A 16,286-nucleotide genomic window follows, 5' to 3' on the forward strand; every position below is an offset into this window, starting at 1 on the left:
ATAAGTAGCCCGTGTGAGTTGTGCACTAAATAGCCACATACACTTGCCTTCATTTCCTGGGGGCAGATTTGAAGCTTCGATATACAAAGACCTCCAGGTTTCCTCTGACCTCGTGATACTTGGGCAGCCAGACTAATGTATAATTTTCATATTTTTACTATTAAATTCAGTGGCTTGAGTCTGGGAAGTTAACCTTACTGTGCATATGTGCACCAAGTAGAATGTCTTAGCAAAAATCTATTTATCAGGTGGTTCAAGTATCTCCTCATTTCATGATTGTTTGGAATTATTAGAATTGTTTCTAGTTTGCTAAGTTTTTTCAAAAGAATACATACTTTATCTATATACTTTAAGACAAATACTTTTAATGTAATATGATTTTTTTGTCAAAATTAGGAAATAGTTCTGAATAGTCTAAAGTTCCAAGTAGAATAATCTGAGTATACTTATAACATGGTGGTTAATTGATAGATAAAGAAAATGACCATGAGGAAAGAAAGGGAGAAGCTGCAAAAGGAAGGAAAGACAGAGAGGATAGTCAATAGCAAAAGTTTTAGAGACAGAAACAGAGGAGGTGCCTTGGGTTCAAATTCTGTTTTCAGCTCCTTTGCATGATGTGTACGAACTGAATGCCCTTTCTGAATACCTTTGCGTGTGAGTGACATGGTCTCATGGATCCCTCAGGCTAATTTTAGTGACCAAAAAAAACTGTTTTGTACAGTGTAAACCACAAGGGAGGTTTAGATCTTCAGTAATTTGGAAGCAGAGTGGTTCAGACACTTGCCTTGTAATGGCAGTGAACAGTGCTGCGCCTTTGCTGTCCTGTCCTTCTGTGCAGCTCGCCTGCTTCTTCACCTTGTTCTGCAGATCTCTGCATCTCCCTCCAGCTTTCCTGTTTCTTTGCTCTCTGAACAGGGTATCGTATACAGACTACAGAGAAGGGAGACAGCGATGTGACACCCTTTTACTAAACCCTGCCCTGTTGTCTGCCCTTTGGGTGCCTTTTCTCAACTTACCTCTGTGTGCATAGACCCACAGCAGGCTACTGGGTCAGTAACTGACTGACCTCCTGGAGAATATTTGGCCATTAAAAAGTGTGAGGAAAAAAAGAGAAATTGTGCCTCATTAGCAAAGAATAAGCCAAACCAATTTTATAGCCATAAGCTTTATTTTTTACATATATTTCTTGTGTTAACCTATGTCACTAGGAATCACTTTAAAATGATATTTTAGTACTAGAAATTGTCAAATAAATATCCAAGTGTAAACAATGCTTTTATATTTTCTCATTCATAACATCTGTACTCAAAACTTGGTCTTTTCTAACATCTCGCATTAAAATAATTTTACAAAAATATGTTACAGCTGTTCTGGATAATTCTCCAATGGAAACTGTGTTTTGGTGCTTTGTTTATAACGTTCTTTAACCTCATCAAAATTTTTAATATAATCAGTAGCTTTGCTACATGCCCAACCAATTATCAGAAATGGAAATCAAGAAAGCATCCAATTTAAAATAGCTATTGTTATTATTTTTAATAACCCAATCATAGTATGATGAAGCTTCATGCCTTAAAATGCTTAGCTATCTCTTTTTCTTCTATAAGCAGTAATTTCATAAAAACTTCCATTGCATCTAATGAGTTTTGCCTTTCTAAAAAAAAAAAAGAAAGAAAAAATGCCAACGTGGCTTCCCCAAGATGAGTAATTTAAATTTTAAAAAGGAACCATGCCATGTGCATTTATATTGCTTTAAAGTGCAAAGACATACTGGGAACTTGGCTGAAATATGAGATTAAATGAAACCAAAACTATTCAAGCTGGGTTGTGGTGGTCTATGCCTGTCATCCCAGAATGCATGCTGGAATTCTAGGAGTATTGGGAATGACCTATAGTGTCAGGTATTTGAGGCTAGTCTGAAAAACATACAGCATATCTGTTTCTAATTAATCCATTAATTAATTTAATCAATGAAATCTATCTATCGAATGGTGCAGAAGGCAAAAGAAGAGCTGCTGGATCGACTCTGAATTAACCATTGCTTGGATTTTAATCTGACCTTCAGGCCAGTCCATCATATATCCTTCAGCATTATGTAAACTAATTATTTAGATGATAATGAAATTACTGTCTGTCCTTATGAGGTTTAGCATCCAATTTTCCTTAGGACAACTTAAAAGCAGTTGTTCTAGTCTGTTTATCCATTTATCTATCTCTCTATTTGTTTTTTAATTTATCTTCTACCAGGAGAGTATCTTTCCCTACCAAAATCTTTTGTCGTTGGTAATCCTATTTCCGATCTACAACATTAGGGAATGAGATATATCAAACTAGTGTGTGTGTGTGTGTGTGTGTGTGTGTATCGTAATAACACAAGCATTTAGGATTAGGAATACAAATTAAACAGAGCTCAAAGTACATTTTGAAATATGACACTATTATGTGTTATTTTTAAAGAAATGATACTCAGAGAAATAAAAATTCTAATTAATTAGTGAGTTCATTAGATGTGTTATTCCCTTTTCCTAGATGTATTGATTGAGCACAGGCAGTTTGCCAAACACTGTACTAATATATCCCAAAATATGCTGGGTGGGGAAGGAATGTATCCAGCATTGCACACAACTAGAGGATAATAAAAACCTTCTTCCTGAGAAGTCTTTGGGAAGGAGGCATTCTTAAATTTCACCCCCAAAGGGAAAAATGGAAATGTTTGACAAATAGATTAAAGATCCTTTAACATAGTCAGATGATGGAGAAGTACTCAAGGAAACTAGTGATTTTGAGGGTGAATAGTTACATAGATAATACAAGACATTTAAGACTTGTCTTTATCCACTGTGGAATCATAAAGAAGCTTTATACCAGAGTATACTTCTAAATTAATTACAAAAGAATCCACTAGTAGCCAAGTAGAAGATATAATTAATGGCATTATGATAGTATAACCTGGAGATTAGCATATTTTAATTTAATAGATCTCTAAAACTATTTATGTGTGCCTAAAGTATATATGAGAGCACAAAAATTTTATGAACAGGAAGAGACATTGGCTTATGTCTCAGTTAACCATTACAAACAGGATATATTTAAACTGTACATTTTCACTAGAATTCAATGTCAAATTACCTCGCTTGATCCAAGATTCAAAAAAAAAATCTATATTTACTAAGTATCTTTTCTTTAGCAACTCTTAGTTACACTTTTGGTCAGGTAGTACAACCCACATTTACACTGTGTAGATAGAGATGCAGATTTATAGAAAAATCAGTTTTATAACCTCATACTTGGATAAGGATGCATGTTAACTTTTGTTTGCTCTGAAAGTTCCAGAATAATAGCATGGCCTAGAGCTATGGGGTTGAGCATCCTGAAACAGATGAGCATAGCAGTACCCTAATAGCAGAGAATCTGTCAACAGGTGTTAAACTTTATGAGCTTTTATGTCTTTGTTGAGAAATTAATACCCACCTTGCAAACCTACAATATAGCATTTGCTGTATCATTTTAAACTGACACAGGTAATTTATCTACAAAGTGTGATTAAGCCATCTGCTCACCCGATGTTATTTTTGGATATTTCTGCAATGAAAAGCAGCAAGAAAAGTGCATTGTGGAGTTTGTCTGTAGGAGGGGGTAAGGTTGTCCTCGCATGTGGTAATAAGCACAGTTAAGCTAGACTATTTCCTTTCTCAGCCCTTCTTTCCTCTCCCCAGCACTTTCCCACTTTTCTTAATTTTCCTCTTTCTGTTTCTGCATGTACTGAATGTTATTCCATGTCAGGACTCACATTAGTTGAGTTTATAAGATCAAGAAGAACACAGACTGTCTACCAGAGAGGAAAGCCAATTGAAAATATAATGAAGCTTAAGGGTGAGAGGAGAGGGTCACTGTTTCTAAGAAAGAAGGAAGAAACAAATCCCCTCCTTTTAAAGGAGCCAGCCTTGTTTCTTCATCTGCAGTGCCACTTCTTACTTATGAGCAGGTACCTGGAGTCCAGTAGCTCTATTTGACATCTCAAGAATTTCAAAAAAGTCATACAGAAAAAGAAAAAGGAAATGAAGGAGGACATAAAGTGGAGAGGGAAAAGGAGAGGGAGAGACAGAGAGACTATGTAATTTGAGAGATATATAAAAACAATTGAGATTTACTGCAAAATCACAAAGCTATTCGTTATCCAAGAATTTTGAGTTGACCCTATTAATATCTAAAGCCCCTTGTTTTAAATTCACCAGATATAATGATTTCATTATACTGCAGTAACAATAAAGTCTGTTTTTCACATAGCACATGCGTAATCTGGCTCAATCTGGCCATTTTAAACAAGGTCATAAGGGACAAAGAATCATCTCTTCCACTTGCTTCCTTACTGTTTAATTTCCTTTCAGACCAGCTCTACTTTAAGCAGGAATCCTGTCTCACATAGCTCTCCCGGTTTGAATGTCAGATTTCCATATGGACTTGTGAGAAAGCTTTCAATTTTTTTCTATTTGTTCTCACTTGTAAACTTGGACTATGACTGCTAAATAGGTCTTATAAATATTTTTGGATAAAAAATATTTTAACCTATGATACTGACACACACTCACTACAGTTTTGTGTGCACCATCTGGCTCGAATATGCATAGTTGCTGTATCAGCAATGCAACAAAAACAGGTTTTGAGAGTGGTGAAACTTCCAAAATTAGGACTGAGGAAAGCTTACAATGTTCAGCAGGAATACTCTTTTCTCATGATGCTACACAATTTTAGAGTTACATATTTACTTTCTCATGCAACCTAAGGATCGTGTTTCTGGCTCACTGACTGCTAAGAACACTTTGGGTATCATATCACAATAGTCCTCGTAGGCATGAATGAGTAAGTGAGGTAGAGTTGCAGAAGGTTGGAACCATTAACCTCCCATGAATGGAAAGAAGGTCTCACATGGTCATATTCCTACCCAGAATTTTGTAGACGATAAACATTTATTTGGGAGGGAGGGCTAAGGAAGCCTTATCCCATATCAAGGAGACATAAGATAGTTAACACTTCTTGGGAGGGATAGAGGCAGGGAAAGAGGGATGGCGGGGAAAGAAAAGAGAGAGAGAGAGAGAAGAAAGAGAGAGGAAGAAGGACAGAAATGCAGACATGCACAGTATGCTCTCACTATTAAGTGGATATTAGCCAAAAAATAAAAATAAAAAAGTACAGAATACCCAAGATACAGTCCACAGAACTCAAAAAGGTTAACAAGCTGAAGGGTCCAAGAGAAGACTCCTCAGTTCCACTTGGGAGGGAGAAGAAAGCAACCACAAAGGAGGGGGGAGAGGGACCGAGAAGTGAAAGGGGTTTGGGATGGAGGGAGAGGGCAACATGATCTGGTATTGGGTGGGCAAAAGGGACTGAAGCCCTAGGGCCAGCATAAAGAATGGAAACAGGCAACCTCGGGAGGAAAGAGGTTGGAAGGACCCTTTGGAATGTACCAGAGACCTGGGAAGTGAGAGACTCTCAGAACTCCACGGAGGGTGGACGCCTAGATGAAAGGCCCTATAGTGAGGAAAGGGACCATATTGAAATCACTTCCAGCAGAAAGACAGGGCATCAAATGAGGAATGGGGTTGCTATCCCACAGGCAAAGCTTTGACCCATATTTCTTCCTGCCTGAAAGAAATGCAGGGATGGAAATGGAGAAGAACCCAAGGAAGAGAAGGTCCTGAGACAGGCCCAAAGTGGGATCTAGTTCAAGGGGATGCTCCAAGACCTGGCACCATTACTGAAGCTATGGGTCATTCACAAAAAGGGACCTACCCTGACTGCTCTCCAAAAATCCCAACAAGCAGCTGAAAGAGTCAGATGCAGAGTTCAGCACTCAACCAAGGAAGAGAAGCTGTTGACCCCTCTGGTTGAATTAGGGAAAAACCGGAAGAGGATAAGGAGGAGGGCAACCCTGTAGGAGGACTAGCAGTCTTTTTTTTTTTTTTTTTTTTGATTTTTTTTTTTTATTAACTTGAGTATTTCTTATATACATTTCGAGTGTTATTCCCTTTCCCGGTATCCGGGCAAACATCACCCTCCCCCCTCCCCTTCCTTATGGGTGTTCCCCTCCCAACCCTCCCCCCATTGCCGCCCTCCCCCCATAGACTAGTTCACTGGGGGTTCAGTCTTAGCAGGACCCAGGGCTTCCCCTTCCACTGGTGCTCTTACTAGGATATTCATTGCTACCTATGGGGTCAGAGTCCAGGGTCAGTCCATGTATAGTCTTTAGGTAGTGGCTTAGTCCCTGGAAGCTCTGGTTGCTTGGCATTGTTGTACTTTTGGGGTCTCGAGCCCCTTCAAGCTCTTCCAGTTCTTTCTCTGATTCCTTCAATAGGGGACCTATTCTCAGTTCAGTGGTTTGCTGCTGGCATTCGCCTCTATATTTGCTGTATTCTGGCTGTGTCTCTCAGGAGCGATCTACATCCGGCTCCTGTCGGTCTGCACTTCTTTGCTTCATCCATCTTGTCTAATTGGGTGGCTGTATATGTATGGGCCACATGTGGGGCAGGCTCTGAATGGGTGTTCCTTCAGTCTCTGTTTTAATCTTTGCCTCTCCCTTCCCTGCCAAGAGTATTCTTTTTCCTCATTTAAAGAAGGAGTGAAGCATTCACATTTTGATCATCCGTCTTGAGTTTCGTTTGTTCTAGGGATCTAGGGTAATTCAAGCATTTGGGCTAATAGCCACTTATCAATGAGTGCATACCATGTATGTCTTTCTGTGATTGGGTTAGCTCACTCAGGATGATATTTTCCAGGACTAGCAGTCTTAATTAACCTGGACCCCTGTGATCTCTTAGACACTGGATCACCAACCCAGCAGCATACACCAGCTGAGCTGAGGCCTCCAAAACATATAGAGCAGAGGACTGCTGGGTCTGGGTTTAGTCAGAGAAGATGCACCTAACCCCCAAGAGACTGGAGGCCCTAGGAAGTTTAGAGGTCTGGTGGGGTTGGTGGGGTGGGGACATCCTTGTGGAAATAGGGGTGGGGAGGGGTGGGGGTAGGAGAGTGGGGGAAAGGGAGGAGGTAAACTTTGTGGAACTCTGGGGGTGGGGATGGACCAGGAGAGGAATAAGATCTGGAGTATAGAAATAAAACCAAAAAAAAAAAAAAAAAAAAAAAGGAAAGAAATGGAGACACAGAGAAACTGGTTTGTGGGTGGCTTTTTATGACCAGATGCCTCACTTTCTCTTCACCTTGACCCTTTTTCTTGTTCCCTTTTGCACTACGATATATGCAAGTAGTCTTTTATCAATATTCAACTCCTTGGCCGCCATTTATCCTCTTCTCACATGAATAGGAGTTTTAATGCTTCACAAGTCTTCATATACGTGGACTCTACATAATGAGACTTATTAAAATTCCAGGTTATACTATGTGTGCTTGACATTTAAACATGTATTAAAATTTAGTTATACATTTGTCAAATTATACTAGTATTTATGTGTTAAAGTGTTCCCTCTTTCAGTAATGTGTGAATTTTAAGAAAGCCTTATTTTGCTTATTTTGTGATTTTTTTTCAATTAGTCTGTGATTTGGTGCTGTCAAATACTAAGTTTGAAATAAATGAATGGAAAGGCAAATGAAAACAAGAGAAGAATAACAAGAGAAGGAAATCGCAAGAATCCATTGATTCTTCCTTGTCCTTAGTTTGTGAACCAGAGCACTCCACCTCTAAACACAGATGAGATGGGGGAGGAAGCATTGGGTAAGGTTCGAGTACTAACTTGTTTACTCATTTTAAATAACACAGTCCCAGTTGAACTTGACCCTGGGTCAATCACATTCTATTATTAACTGTATTTTCTCTTGCAACTGTCATCCTGGATATTCTCTGTGGCCTAGTATAAAAGCCTCGGAATGAAAAACAATTTGATTAGGGGATTAAAAAAAAATCTTGTAAACTTCCAGGCTCAAATTGATTATTTATATAAAGGCAGTATAACCTTTCCCAGAGAACAACTAACTCATTTAGACACCTTAAATCCATTACTGAAAATCAGCCGAGGAACAAGTAACTAAAACCTGTGGCAATTGGATTAATTTTGTACAAACCTAGCCCTGGTTACAAAGAAATTGTTGTTCGTGGGATATTCAAAGCACAATTCTCAGTCTGGATGCATAAAGCTGACCATGCTCTGGCCTGTTGACAACAATGTCTCACGGATAACAACACAAAGTGACACCAATGGTTCTTTTGGTTTGAGTTCATTTTCAAAATGTCTCAATCCAGAGTTACCATATAAGAGGAATTTAGCTAAATCTATTTGGAAACCTTCATTGCACGATCTGAACCAGAAGTCAGTTGTGTGTGCGTGTGGATATGTGTGAGGTATGTTTGTATGTGTGCTCAGGTGTGTGTACATGCCCTCACTTTGTATACCTATGTACAAAACCAACTGGACACGTGCCTATTTTTGAAAAAACATCTAGGAAGGGTAACCCTGGAAACAAGGTCATTTGGAAGATCTTTATAAAGATTTATGTAATTTTAATTTATATGTTTGAAGGTTCATTCGCATCTGTATATTTGAAACATGTGGTTGACTAGAGCCCCTAAAGGCCAGAAAAGATTTTCAGATCCCCTAGAACTGTAGTTATAGATGACTGTATGCTGCCATGTAGGTACTGGGCATGGAACCCAGGTCTTCTGTAAGAACAACAAATTCTCTCTCTCTCTCTCTCTCTCTCTCTCTCTCTCTCTCTCTCTCTCTCTGTCTCTCTCTCTCTCTCTCTCTCTCTCTCTCTCTCTCTCTCTCTCTCTCTCCAAGAGATTACATACATTTTTTTTTGTAAATCAACACAACATAACGTTGTTATTTATATAATTCAAACTTCAAAAAATCTCAAAGTACTTTAAGAAATTTTACAATTTGAAGTTCGGTCACATTCCACATTCACAGGTATCCAAGCCATATGTGGCTACAAGATTGTGGGTTTAACTCTGCTGCACAGTAAATGATGGGGTTCTTGTTTCTATAAAGATATAGCTACAATCATTTATATATTCCCTATTCATGGTATCCTTTACCAAGTTCCTACGTGGAAGCCTTAGTACCTGTACTTCTTAATGTGACTTAGAGATTCCTGGCAAAAATGATAGAGTGGGTCGACATAGGGGCTGAGTTTAACTCATTTCTAGTGCTCCCAGAAAAATGAATTAGTATGCATAGATACACAAAGAGGACCAATAATTAGGAGAAACATAGAAAAGATGGATATTTCCAAGCCTGGGACACAATAATTTCTCACAGACTTCATAATAAACTAATCAAATGTACTCAAATATTGACTTTGATATTCAAATCTTAAAATTGTATAGTACTTCTTGGAGTATACCTAGAAAATTCACAACACAATTTCATGTTTTTTCCTATTCTATTTCCCCTAAACAGACTGAAATGTACCAAACATCCACAACTACCACCAACCTCACTGAAACAATCTGAGAGCACTCTAAAATTGTGGTAAATACTCATTTTCTTTTACAAAATTCTTTCTTTTTTCATTAATTGGTTATTTTACATATTTACATTTCGAATGTTATCCCCTTTCCTGGTCTTCCCTTCCCAAACCCCCCATCCAATTTGGTACTAAGAGCGAACTCCCCCACCTACCCATCCACTCCTGCCTCACCCCTCTAGCATACCCCTACACAAGGGTAACAAGCCTCCCCAGGACCTAAGGCTACCCCTCCTATTGCTGCCAGATAAGGCAGTCCTTTGCTACATATATAGCTGGAGCCATGGACCATACAGGTCTTTGGTCGGTGGTTTAGTCCCTGGGAGCTCTGGTGGATCTGATTAGCTGATATTGTTGTTCTTCCTATAAGGTTGCAATCCCCTTTAGCTCCGCTGGCCTTCCCCTAACTGTTCAACTGTAGTCCCCAGGCTCAGTCTGATGACTGACTGTGAGTATCTGCATCTGTCTTAGTCAGATGCTGGCGGGGCCATGCAGAGGACAGCCATACGAGGCTTCTGTCTGGGAGCATTTCTTGACATCAGCAATTGTGTCTGGGTTTGGTGTCTGGAGAGGGGATGGATCCTAAGATGGGGTAGTCTTTAGATAGATTTACTTCAGTCTCTGCTCCATTGTTTTTGTCCCTGCATTTCATTTAGAGAGGAACAATTCTGGGTTAAAATATTTGAGATGGGGGTTGGGGATTTAGCTCAGTGGTAGAGCACTTGCCTAGGAAGCGCAAGGCCCTGGGTTCGGGACCCCAGCTCCAAAAAAAAAAAAATATTTGAGATGAGTGGGTGGCCCCATCCCTTAACTGGGGGGCCATGTCTATCTACTAGAGGTGGTCACTTCAGGTTCTGTCTGGCTAATGTCACCCTACTGGGTCTTGGGAACCTCTTATTTAACTTTCTAGTGGTTCCCCCACCCTGTTCCCAACCTTCTACTGCTACATATTTCTACTCATTCTCCTGACCCTCTGGCCTTCTGTCCTGTCTCTTCCCATACTTGATCCTGCCCTCTCTTTTTCCGTCCCCCTCCTCTCTCCCACCAATGTCTCTCCCTCCTTCTACCTCCAATGATTATTTTGGTACCCCTTCTAGGTAGAATTGATGCGTCAACACTTTGATCTTCCTTCTTATTAAGCCTCATCTCATCTGTGAGATGTATCATGGGTATTCCGAGCTTTTGGTCTAGTATCCACTTATCAGTGAGCACATACCATGTGTGTCCTTTTGATTTGGGTGATTACACTCAGGATGATATTTTCTAGTTCCATCGTTTGCCTGTAAAATTTATAAAGTTACCACTAGTAATAGCTGAGTAGTACTCCATTGTGCAAATGTACCACATTTTCTGTATCCATTCTTCCATTGAGGAACATCTGGTCTGTTTCTACTTCTAGCTATTACAAATAAGGCTTCTATGAACATGTGTCCTTCTTATATTTTGGAGTAATGTTACTCTTTCTCCACTTAATCACCTGTGAGACTTGTGTCAGAATTCCTGGGGGTGGGGGGTTGTCAAGCTTTGGGTGTAGGCAGGGTGGAGTTATGAGCACAGAATCTGCTTCTGGGCACAGTTGCTAACTAGAGGGAAGATATATAAGTACTCTTTTTTTATTTTTTTTTTGTGGATATTTTATTTATGTACATTTCAAATGTGATTCCCTTTCCTGGTTTCCCCTCTGCAAACTCCCTGTCTATGCCCCTCCTCTGCTTCTGTGAGGGTGCTCCCCTGCCAACCCACCCACTCCCACCTCACCACCCTGGCATTCCCCTACATTGGGGCATTAGCCTTCACAGGGCCAAGCGCTTCCCCTCCCATTGATGCCAGATAAGGACTAAAGGAGCAACCAAGTAATCTTAACCACTAAGCGACTCTCTAGCCCTCAGTTTGAAAATGATTCAAGAATCTTATGTCAGTGTAAGAAAAGTATGAATCATGAACATTGACCTTCAGTCTAATTAGATCACAGGTTTATTTCCTATGTTCATTAATACCCTTGCGAGGGTGATCATCTTCAAGGTCAGAAGGAGCTGAAATAAAATAATATAGTTCAAAAATATTTAGCTTCCTGGCCTTTAATAAATCAGTGTGCTGTGAACTTATGTAAAAGATTAATAACTACTTCTAGCAATTTTCAATTAAAATGAAAAAAATCACATTTGCTATATACTTGTATGGTAGATAACAAAGGCTCTCCTTGACCCAAATCTGTCCAGGGTCAAGTGAGCTCTGTTCTTTATATGGTCTTAATTTTGGCCTTGTAGACACCAGAGTGAAAGAATGAAACAAGCACAAGCTTTCTAACAGCTCCAGGCTTCAGCTATGGGATGATCCTACTTCGCTGCAATGTACTTGTAAAATCTGAGTCAACTCCATTCATTTGCTTTTCTTCCAGCCAAAGCTTGACCACAGGTCACTGAACAACCTTTCCTTGGAGCATTTACAAGAAAGGAGTTATACTTGTAAATATTTGCTCTGTCCGTTTGTGATGAATATGTATGGTCTGCGCCACTGGAGAAAAACATCTCTAGGACCTAAGAGCTGTTCTAAAATACAAGCATCTGTGAGAATAGGGCCTTGGTCATAGCAACTCTGGAAATGTGTGATATGATCTTTCATAGGTGCAAGCACGCAGACAGATTTAGAATGGGTGATTTGCTACATTTTTTCTCTCACAAGCTCACATGATTTCTATTGTTTAGTCTTCCTTTAAAATGCTAATTTGCAAATTCATCTGTAATAACAAAAAACCCAGGATAGCTAAAACTATCCTCAACAACAAAAGGACTTCTGGGGGAATCACTATCCCTGAACTCAAGCAGTATTACAGAGAAATAGTGATAAAAACTGCATGGAATTGGTACAGAGACAGACAGATAGACTAGTGGAACAGAACTGAAGACCCAGAAATAAACCACACATCTATGGGCACTTGATTTTTGACAAAGGATGAAAAACCATCCAATGGAAAAAAGATAGCATTTTCAGCAAATGGTGCTGGTTCAACTGGAGGTCAGCATGTAGAAGAATGCAGATCGATCCATGCTTATCACCCTGTACAAAGCTTAAGTCCAAGTGGATCAAGGACCTCCACATCAAACCAGATACACTCAAACTAATAGAAGAAAAACTGGGGCAGCATCTTGAACACATGGGCACTGGAGAAAATTTTCTGAACAAAACACCAATGGCTTATGCTCTAAGATCAAGAATCGACAAATGGGATCTCATAAAACTGCAAAGCTTCTGTAAGGCAAAGGACACTGTGGTTAGGACAAACCGGCAACCAACAGATTGGGAAAAGATCTTTACCAATCCTACAACTGATGGAGGGCTTATATCAAAAATATATACAGAACTCACAAAGTTAGACTGCAGGGAGACAAATAACCCTATTAAAAAATGGAGTTCAGAGCTAAACAAAGAATTCACAGCTGAGGAATGCCGAATGGCTGAGAAACACCTAAAGAAATGTTCAACATCTTTAGTCATAAGGGAAATGCAAATCAAAACAACCCTGAGATTTCACCTCACACCAGTGAGAATGGCTAAGATCAAAAACTCAGGTGACAGCAAATGCTGGCGAGGATGTGGAGAAAGAGGAACACTCCTCCATTGTTGGTGGGATTGTAGACTGGTACAACCATTCTGGAAATCAATCTGGAGGTTCCTCAGAAAATTGGACATTGAACTACCTGAGGACCCAGCTATACCTCTCTTGGGCATAGACCCAAAAGATGCCCCAACATATATAAAAGACATGTGCTCCACTATGTTCATAGCAGCCTTATTTATAATAGCCAGAAGCTAGAAAGAACCCAGATGCCCTTCAACAGAGGAATGGATACAGAAAATGTGGTACATCTACACAATGGAATATTACTCAGCTATCAAAAACAATGACTTTATGAAATTCGTAGGCAAATGGTTAGAACTGGAAAATATCATCCTGAGTGAGGTAACCCAATCACAGAAAAACACACATGGTATGCACTCATTGATAAGTGGCTATTAGCCCAAATGCTTGAATTGCCCTAGATGCACAGAACACATGAAACTCAAGACGGATGATCAAAATGCGAATGCTTCACTCCTTCTTTAAAGGGGAACAAGAATACCCTTGACAGGGAATAGGGAGGCAAAATTTAGAACAGAGGCAGAAGGAACACCCATTCAGAGCTTGCCCCACATGTGGTCCATACATATACAGACACCCAATTAGACAAGATGTATGAAGCAAAGAAGTGCAAGTGGACAGGAACCAGATGTAGATCTCTCCTGAGAGACACAGCCAGAATACAGCAAATACAGAGGCGAATGCCAGCAGCAAACCACTGAACTGAGAGCGGGACCCCCGTTGAAGGAATCAGAGAAAGGACTGGAAGAGCTTGAAGGGGTTCGAGACCCTATATGAGCAACAATGCCAACCAACCAAAGCTTCCAGGGACTAAGCCACTACCCAAAGACTATACAGGAACTGACTCTGGGGTCCAACTTCATAGGTAGCAATGAATAGCCTAGTAAGAGCACCAGTAGAAGGACCTGCCAAGGCTGAACCCACAGTGAACTTGATTGTTGGGGGAGGGTGGGGAGGGGAACACCCATATAGGAGGGGAGGAGGAGGGGTTAGGTGGATGTTGGCCTGGAAACCAGGAAAGGGAATAACAATCGAAATGTAAATAAGAAATACTCAAGTTAATAAAGATTAAAAAAAGGGATAAAGTGATCAGATTGCCATAAAAAAATACTAATTTGCTTTTAAATACAGAAAAGTTTGGTTTAGCTTTCTTCATTAGTACAACAGTTTATTACTGATTAAAATCTGCCCTCATCTCTTTAGTGTCAAAGGTTGACATATGCATAAGAGTTGAGGAAACAGGGGCTGGGGATTTAGCTCAGTGGTAGAGCGCTTACCTAGGAAGCACAAGGCCCTGGGTTCGGTCCCCAGCTCCGAAAAAAAAGAACCAAAAAAAAAAAAAAAAGAGTTGACGAAACAACTAAGTCTTTGTTCTTCATAACCATACCCTAAGAATTATGTGTTTCTTCTTGTTACCTTTTTCTGTCTGCCATCTTAACACCCCTGATAGTGGATGTCGAAGGTTGAGTAGTAAAAAATCAAGAACATTTTCTTTCCCAGCACAATGCATTCTGGCCACTGGAAGAATATTTGTCTATGAATTCTTAGTTCTAGATACTAAGTATCTAGATGCCAAATGCACAAAATCAAATCAATGTACATGTGTTGCTGACTACATGACTTTTGATGTGGAAATGGCAAGAGGAAAGCTCAGGCACAGGGAAATCAGATTCTGGTAAGGCAAATTCAATTCATCACTTTAGAGTGCAATACAAATGCTTGCATGTGTACTCTGACTTACTATTATAACATATATTAATTTCAAATACATTCTCAAAGCACACACCAGGAAGAAGCTAATCGAAAGACAACTCTCCAATTACTCCTTGCTACTTCTATAGATACCTCTTTCTCATTATAGTATTCATCAAAGGGAGATAGGTGTCCATTATGTAGCAATTAGGAGCTAGGGACTGAGTTTCATTATAGACTGGTGCTCTGTCTTATTTGGGTACTTGTCAATTCTTCTTATTGCTCAATTCATTCTTTTGACTACAGCACAGAAGATATTCCAGCTACATTCACTATTTTGTCCCCTCCTCCAAAATATTGAGACTTGAATACTCTTTTATAAATTTATATGGTGAATAATTTCACTTCTATTAACATAAAAATAAAAATATTTCTGTCATATATATATATATACATGTGTATATATATATGATAGCTGGAAGACCATGGGGAGATGATACTTAGACTAAAATTAATTACCCTGGACACTCCTCAGAAGTTCAATACAGAAAAAAAAATCCCACTGACCTTAGGAGAAGCTTTGTTATTTCCCATGATGCAACTTGCCAATCAAAGCTGGCCAGTCCCTCAGACACCTTGCATATCTATCTCTATCTTAATATAACTCCCATTTGTGATTTTGTTTTCTAGCCATGCCTGGGGTAAAGCTGAAGTATGCATGAATATGTTTCAGATTGTGGTTCTAATTCTTCCTCAAATTTTTTCTTTACCAAATATTCTTCCCTAATTTTTATTTGGCTTTTAGAAAGGCTTGCCTTGATCGTGTTGATGTAGTTGGCATGGTATGCACTTATTTAAAATATTTGAGGAAGGTAAGTAAGTGATCATGTAAGCAAGTATGAGATGGTCAAGTTGTATACCTAAGAGGAAGGAAGGGGTTGATAGGGCTCTAGGAAACAGAGCCAACCTCAGCAGGCTCAAGCTGGGATGAAGCCCTTTGCTCCATCCAAGAATGAGTGCAAGACAACATTGCCCTTTAAGATATTTTAATTGTGGTTAGAAAGGTTTCTAAAAAGTCCCCCTTGGTTTGATGAAGGAGCCCACTCCATACTCTCTGAATAGGAAATAATAGGGACAGCTACCACTTCATCTTGGTAGATATTTTGTGATAAGTTAGTTTCCCAGTGTCATTAAAGGGCCGAATGTCTACAGTTCCGTTACCAATCAATCAGATGACCTAGGGACAAAAGAATATAATTTATTTAAGAGCCACCATGACATGCCCTGCATGATCACTGATGACGCTGTCCTAGGCTAATATCCATTGAAATTAGCAGCAACTGACAAGCACTCAAATGTAGAAGAGAAGGGCTTAATGACTGACTACCCCTCATTTGGGTGAGCCATATGTGAACAGTGCTCATCTGCCTGGGTTGATCTTGGAGATATACAGAGAGTAGTGGTCCCAGAACTG

The 16,286-nt window shown here is 39.6% G+C and overlaps 1 long non-coding RNA gene across 1 annotated transcript in view; it reads right to left on the reverse strand.

Moving 5' to 3' along the window:
* Positions 1 to 789: 789 nt before the first annotated feature.
* Positions 790 to 16,286, reverse strand: part of LOC108351205 (uncharacterized) — a 37,377-nt gene continuing 21,880 nt past the window's right edge. Inside the window, exons 4-5 of the long non-coding RNA XR_010052530.1 lie at positions 1,017 to 1,069; positions 790 to 930 (exon numbers count right to left, since the gene is read on the reverse strand). This is a non-coding gene — a long non-coding RNA (uncharacterized LOC108351205). The remainder of the gene's footprint in view (positions 931 to 1,016; positions 1,070 to 16,286) is intronic.

The sequence above is a fragment of the Rattus norvegicus genome, chromosome 6 (genome assembly GCF_036323735.1).
Source record: "Rattus norvegicus strain BN/NHsdMcwi chromosome 6, GRCr8, whole genome shotgun sequence".
In the NCBI taxonomy this organism is placed as follows: domain Eukaryota; kingdom Metazoa; phylum Chordata; class Mammalia; order Rodentia; family Muridae; genus Rattus; species Rattus norvegicus.